The following is an 8,329-nucleotide window of genomic DNA, read 5'->3' as shown; positions in this document are numbered from 1 at the left end:
TGTTTACTATAGGTACGTAGTCCATCTCGTAATTATCGGTAGGTATGATTAATTAGATAGATATAATAATAATTATACAAGCTGTTTTCCGCGGTTTTATCTGCGACTCGTGGAATAGCTTATGTCACCCGGAGATAGTGTAGTTTCCCAACAGTGAACGATTTTTTCAAATCCGTGCAATCGTTTTGGATACAGCGAACAAACAAGATAATTTTAAAGAAAAACAAAAAAAGTCCTTTTTTTACATGATGTGATGCTGATACCACGTGCTGAAGAAACTACGTCCTGCACCTGGATAAAAAGTAACAATATCCATCTCCACGCAGGGTTCCGTAGCAAAGTCCTAGTTAATATTATGAAACTTAAAATAAAGAACCATTTAATTTGAAAATTAGCCTCAATCTTAACCACATTTTAGCATGTTTACACTAATAGAGCAAACTAATAAAACTTATATTTACTTGAAAATCTACTAAATAACACAAAAAGTTCAACGTAAGAAGGATTTAAGCTGACTGGTTTCATCGCTAACAGATCATTATAAGTTTTTGAGTTTGTTATTCGAAAAGTTAACTCGTAGACGGATCGATTTCGTAATTATGACCCAATATCGTACCTTAGTAATTTAATAAAATTGTTTAGAGTTTAAGTTTTAGAAGATCAATACAGTTTTTGGAAATTCATTAGAGTTTCTCACGGTTTATTTTACTTAGGACCTGGTTTTTGCCAATACTAGAGTGCTTTCTTGTGAAAAAAAGTGTTTGTTAATAGGTAGGTATAAGGTACATCGTTTATTCAGCAAAAAAAAATACAACAGATATTACAATGACAGTAAAATTAATTCACATTATGAGCATAACTATTTCTAAAATTTATTTATTTATTTATTTATTTATTTATTTATTTATTTATTTATTTATTTATTTGAGGTTAACCAACAACTGTTTACACCTTAACATTAACAGCACAAGATGTATGTTATCCTACACTTGTGTAACAATTAATTATAGGTTAACACCGCTTGTACAAATATTGTGGTAAATATAATATGTACAATATTAAAAACTGATTACATGATAATTACAATGGATTAAAAAAAAAAAAATACAATAATAATAATTAGAATTACAAGTTACAAAAGATTACAAAAGATACATTAATAAATTAACTGGTATATTAAATTAATTACAAATTACATACTTATCATTTAAAATCACTTATCATTAAATAACATTAAATAACAAACAAACCAGGTTAATAACATTAAAAACAAAACAATCATTATTTAAGACCAAGTACAACTTTACAAATTGTATGAATACTGTCATGGTGTATGTCTATCAGATCACTAAAGCTGTTGAGAACCCTACACATCCTGGGAACTGGGGAGTTTGATCCAAGCACGGACCTTCGAAATGGTGGACAGAGTGGCGTTATGATATTCCTAGGGTATCTAGAAGGAGCCCGAAATCTAATAAGATTTAATAAATTGGGACAATCAATTTGGTTTCGCAACAGTTTAAGTAAAAATAAGGCATCTGCGATATCTCTGCGTGTGGATAAAGGTTGCATTCTAAAATGATCCAAGCGAGAACTGTACGAGGGCAGAGACTTGTGTTTCCCTTCGCGATAAGCCAGATGCCAAACGAAACGCTTTTGTACACGTTCTAAACGCAGAATATGTGTGGCAAAGTAGGGCCTCCATACAACACTACAATATTCCAAGATACTCCGTACGAGACTGTTGTACAATGTTATCTTGGTGCTACTTTTACGAAAACACTTTGTAATTCGAATTATAAAACCTACCATTTTGGACGCTTTCTTAATAATATGTTCCATGTGGGGTATAAAGCTTACTTTCCTATCGAAGAGTACACCTAAGTCTCTTATGATTTCAGCTTGCTGTACTTTTTCTTGGTTAATGGAGTACTCCGATTCGATCTGCTTAATACTCCTAGTGTATTTAGCATGGTAACATTTCGTCGAATTTAATTGCATCTTATTAATGCGGCACCATTCAACTACTTGATTGATGTCACGTTGCAACAGCTCGCTATCTTCGGCTGTTTCAACGACTCGTGCTATTTTTAAATCATCAGCATACATAAAAGGCTTTGAATATTGGAGACATGATGGAAGGTCATTAATAAAAATTATGAATAGAATTGGGGCCAAATGTGAACCCTGAGGATCGCCAGAGGCGATTATACGTGATGAGGATTGATACCCATTCACAACGACATAAAATTCGCGTTCCGTCAGATAAGACCTGAACCACTTTAATATTGGTCCACCTACACCGTATGCTGCTAGCTTTTTTATTAATATGGAATGCGGCATTTTGTCAAAAGCTTTACTGAAGTCGGTATATATCACATCCAGTTGCTTGCCCTCGTCAACAGTCTGGATAAGGGTCTCAGTAAAAACTACCAAATTTGAAGCTGTAGATCTAGAGGCTACGAATCCATGCTGGAAATTGCTAAGATGCATTTTAAAATGCTGCTGGATTTGAGGACAAATAATTGATTCAAATATCTTCGCGAATGTGGACAGAATTGAAATTGGCCTGTAGTTCTTAATGGAGTCTTTTTTATCCGATTTGTGTACTGGTACTACCTTTGCCTTTTTCCATTCTGAAGGAAATATTCCTGTTTCCAGGGACGCATTGTAAATGATTTGTAAAGGGGTCGTTAGAGCTAATGCACAGTTCTTAATAAATATCGGAGGAATACCATCTGGACCTGGCCCCTTCCCGATGTCAACTGATTGTAGTTTCTTTAGTAGACAATCGTCGTCAACTTTTAGAGTAGTCAAACCCTGACTATTATTACGAATAGCTTGAAAATAGCTTGGCCATTCATAGGCTTCTGAATTATTGTCAGATGCGTACACGCTTGAAAAGTGATTAGCAAAGAGATTACAGATTTTAGAACCGTTGGAAGTTATAACTTGTCCGTCAGTCATAGTCAACGGGTAGGCACTTGATCCTCCTCGTTTAGCTTTTATGTAGCTCCATAACAGTTTTGGATTAGCTTTAATATCGTTTTCCATTTTTCTTACATAATCATTGTACAATTGTAAGGCCAATTTTTCACATCGCTTAGAAATCAGTTTAAGCTCAATTTTATCCATGGGATTTTTGTATTTTTTGTAACGTATCCTAAGCCTATTCTTTTCTTTAGTACATCTAATTAATCGTTTATCAAACCATGGCGGATATCGACAATTTTTTGGTCTACTGTCAGGAACAAATTTGTTAATAGCATCCTTTAAATGATTATAGAATATAGTTACATACTCATTTACATTGGGAGTATCTTGAAAGAGTTTGTTCCAGTTGAGTTTATTTAAATGGTTGTTAATTTCTGTATAATTAGCTTTATAATAGTTGGGTCTCCGTATCGTGTTATAGGGCAGGTAGCAATCCCCAGCCAGAGACAGTGTTATTTCAAGAGGGGGATGTAATTTGTCAATAACGGTAAGGGAGCAGATAGATTCGCTAACTGTACAGTTAGGTGTTGTAGACAATACCAGATCCAATATACGGCTGGAACAATTGTTTACTTTATTGTACTGAACTAACTGATTAATATTTATAAAATCTAGCAGGTTTAGGCAAGTTTTGGGAAGAGAATCGTTTAGGGCCCTTGAGTCCCAATTAATTCTACTCAGGTTAAAGTCTCCTATAATACAGACAGGCATATCTACCGAATCCAAAACTATGTTGCAGTGTTCTACGAAATGATCAAGTGTTACAAGAGTAACTGGTGGGGGCAGATAGACAGCACAAAGCGCGATTTGAGAGGTGGGTGTATTCACTGTGACCCAGAGATCTTCACAACAACTATGCCAGCGATCGATCCGCGAAGAATTAAAACTTCTCTTAACTGCAATCAACACTCCGCCCCCATCTTTCCCCTGATGGAACCCAGTAGTTTCCCTATCGCGTCTGTAGACTTCATAACGATCATCAAATAGCTCGCTGCTCAGTATATTACTATTTAACCATGTTTCAGTCAGTATCACTACATCATAGTTCATACTACATAAGTTAATATAAAAAACATTCGTCTTTGTTCTTAAGCCTCGACAATTTTGATAATAAATTTTTATATCCTTGAATTTTACGAGATTATAACATTAAATCATGCATTAATTAGAGAATAATAATTATATCTAAAACCTTACTTGCTAAACAATTTTACTTAGGGTATTTTTACATTTAATTTGTATAGCCTCGGTGCCCTCGGCTTTTCTTACAAATATTTTTCCGCTTCTGACCCACACATATTTGTAACCGTTCTCCTTGGCTTTGATCCTTGCGGCGGCGTGAAGGGCTCTGTTAGTGGGGCTCAAATGCTCAGTAACATAGACGGCTGATTTCGATCCACCGTACCCAAGATGGGAACTGTTTAGCTTATCCTGAGGGTTTAGTTTGTTGTACTTGATAGTTGCTGCTAGTATCTGATCACGTAGTCTGGGGGAAGCTAGTTGAACAATAATGGAGCGGGGGCGATTACTGGACGGGTTGAGCTTTGCAACACGTGAACAATTTATTACGTCTTTGTCTTTAATTTCACAATTGACCACACGCGTTAATTGGGAAACAATGCTGACAACGTTTTCATTCTTATTCTCCGGCACACATTGCACTTCAATGTTATTGGATCGGGACTGCTGTTCCAAGTTTGTGAGTCTATCATTAAGAGCATTGACAGTGGACATTAGTTCTACATTCTTCAATTCAAGGTTTTTAATAGTGTCCATAGATGACTGATGTTCCCTCCTTAAGTCTTCGAATGTATTATTCATAAAAGAAACCGACTCAATAATCCCTTGCATTTCCCTTTTTACTGGCTCTAATTCTTGGTTGATAGTGCTGACTACAACAGTATTGAACTTGGTCAACATCTCCTGAAATTCTTCCTTTATTATCTGTTTAATAACGTAGCGGAGCTCGTCCATATCGCTTGAGACGGTGGGAGGAGGAGAGGGAGATTCAATGGCTGGTCTTTTAGAGCCTCTAGTCGTGGTAATGTTACGTACCGGGGTTGAGTCGTCCCTGCATACTTTCGGGGTACCGCTTAAACATTTCGGGCATTTCCAGGCGCCTGCGTCTTTGGGAGGACCTTTAAGTAGTAAGCAGTCGTAGTGGTAGAATTTTCCACATGTAGGACATTTTATGGATTTCCCACCTACATCATTATCATCGGAGCAGCACCCCCAATGTACAGCTTTTCCAGCCATGAGTGAATTATATTAAACAAATATAAATAACAAAATAAAATCAAAAATTGAAAAAGAGGAAAAAAAAAAGATCTCTGATTGTGAGACTCGAACCGGTGACGACGACAGTGTACAGAGCAGCTACGTAAACCGCTACGCCAAAGCAAGTCTACTCGGAGTGCCGAAATTATCGATCCATATGCACTGCGCGAAGGACTCACGCGCAGACGTCGCGGGGGCAGGAACGGGCGCGCGGGAGGTATCGAGCGCTCTGCGGGTTGTCGTAGGTCAGGAACAAAGTTCGTTATTGCAATATTCAAATTTTTGTTCTTTGTCACCAAGTTAATTATTAATATAACTTATTGCAACTTAACGAAATCACTATAAAAATTACACTGTTCGATAGGTCACTTCACAGGCTTCAAGATGATAGTATTTTATAGTTAGACTTTCCACTTTTTACTGGTTTACTTATTTAAAAACTGAGGAAGAGAAATAACAACGTTGTCATTGCCACGGACGTACGACGTATCGGGAAATGACATTTGTTGGTAGATTGGTAATACATATCAGAAATAATAAAATACCTAACGATGCGGTTTACATAGTAACTATTAAATAATCTATGGTTCAGTACTGTGTGCAGTTGGAACAGGGTAGGTGTTAATAATAGTTCAATGTTTTTTGTTTTCTTTTTGGTACTCAATTCTGTCTTCAGGTATAAACGTACTAATAAAACTTTCTAGAAATATCCATTAACAACTAGAATTAATGTAAAGAGCTTACACCAGCATTCACTTCAAACGGCTGTCTACGTGAGTTTCCAAGTAATACCCTTGCCTCAAAGAATATGACATGTTATGAAAAATCTTTATTGTCACCTTATGTAGTACGTGACTCTTGACATGGAGGGTTCATTTTAGGAGGGGGGAGTAAGTACTTTATGTCATTACTAGATTGCATGTTTCTATAGCCATTTTATTAGTGTAATTTTCTTTATGTTATGAGATATGTTGCGTGCTTCATAGTGGGATTGTTAACTACTTCATTGTCCCCGATACAGACGCAATAGTTTAACAGAGGTGAATGTCATATCATCATCATCATCTCAGTCATAGGACGTCCACTGCTAAACATAGGCCTCCCCCTTAGATCTCCACAGATACCTGTTGGAGGCGATCTGCATCCAGCGTCTTCCGGCGACCTTTATAAGATCGTCTGTCGAATTCCATATACTTATGAGTAATTGGACAAGGAAGTCATCAAAGTAAGAAGAATCTTAATCTCCCAAGTGCGAGATGAAGTACCCAACAGTGTGGCACACAGGTTTCAACCTGTGGTAGGTTAGGTCGTCCTTACCTGTTTCTACCTCTACTGTGAAGCACTGACCAAGATACACAAATTATTTCTGGTCTACTCCTTCTAGCAAACAGTAACAAATGCAAGCTACGAAATTGCAACCTTTGTGCTCGAACATATTATTATGCTCACGTCGAGTCACTCATGCTGTATTATTTTACACCAATATATCATTTATAATATGACCTGTTGTGTTACTCACTATAATAACAAACAATGGTTTAAATTACTCATTAATTATGAGCTTTATTTTGTTTGAACCTAGTGACATTATATCGATTGTGCCTAAAGGTAGGTTAATATGGAAAGCATTGTATAGTTGCAGCTTATTATGTTACTAGCTTTCCGCCCGCGGCTTCGCCCGCGTGGAATTCGGTTATATTGCGGTATAAATCACAACTATAAGAAAACTTCTCATTCCCACGGAAAAATCTAAGAAGCGCGATGTAACGCTGGATACGATTAGTTGTTAAACCAAAACTGAATGGTACATTATATTATACGTTTTCCCTTGTGGAGCAAAAACATGCAGATTTTGGGCACTGGAAACCCGGGAACACGCTACATAGAGCTGACCATGCGAAAAACAATGTTTTTCAAAGTGTACTCCAGCAACCCTTAGAGTTTGGCCTTTAAGTTTGGCCAAAAACTCTCCATGCATCATGTTTCAAAACACCTTTTTTTTTTTAGCGACTTAAAATCATCAAATGACCCCTCCCGCTGTGGGTTAGCAGCGGTGAGGGAGTGTCAGACTCTTACTGACTAAAATCGTCGTGTTCCGTCCTAGGCCTTTTATATACCAGGGCCGCGGTATCTCTTTCGAACAACCCGCAGCCCCGGCTGGCCCTGGCCCTACTGGGCCCCACTGATTTCAAAACACCTTAACGGCCGGTTCACACATGTCTCCGTTTTACTGTTCTGTTTTATCGTGTACGTTTTTTTTCGTCGATGGCGTATGTAGTTGTATGTGTGACTTCACACATGGCACAGTATTCTGTATACAGTAAAAACGCCCTCGACGAAAAAAAAACGTACACGATAAAACGGAACAGTAAAACGGAGACGTGTGAACCGGCCGTAAGACTAATTCACGGCGAACCTTAACACCGCGATACAGAAAAGCACAACGCCATCTATCGAGCTATCGGGAAGCTCGCGATTGAACAATGAGCTACAGGTTAAAGCGCGAGATATCATTGCACTTCTTACGTATCTTAAAAAAAACAACGTCACCACGTTTTAAAAAGCTATCATTCCACTTCTTACGTATTTTAAAAACCCATCGTTACCACGTTTTAAAAACAGCGCCATCTATCGCATACCTCAAGAACTAAATAACTTAACTAATACTTATACCAATTAGTAATTCGTTGAATTATAGTTATTTCAGGATAAGTAGATGTAAAAAAAACAGTTAAGACGATAAAACAAATTGTACGTCATCCCTCGGGAATTCCTCATTTTCGAGGATTCATTATCGTATCATTTAGCTTCTAAATTTAAATGTTCATATTCGTTTGCAATATATAAGTAGATGTAAAAAAAAACAGTTTAGACGATTAAACAAATTGTACATCATCCCTCGGGAATTCCTCATTTTCGGGGATTAATTATCGTATCATTTAGCTTCTAAATTTACATGTTTATATTCGTTTGCAATATATTACCTTGTTTTAAACGACACACAGCGCCATCTACAATCCATCCATCAAGCAAACAATATTTTTGTTTTCCCTCGGGA

Source organism: Helicoverpa armigera, chromosome 6 (assembly GCF_030705265.1).
Source record: "Helicoverpa armigera isolate CAAS_96S chromosome 6, ASM3070526v1, whole genome shotgun sequence".
Classification (NCBI taxonomy): domain Eukaryota; kingdom Metazoa; phylum Arthropoda; class Insecta; order Lepidoptera; family Noctuidae; genus Helicoverpa; species Helicoverpa armigera.
The sequence above is the reverse complement of the archived record's forward strand: the minus strand, read 5'-3'. Positions refer to the sequence as shown.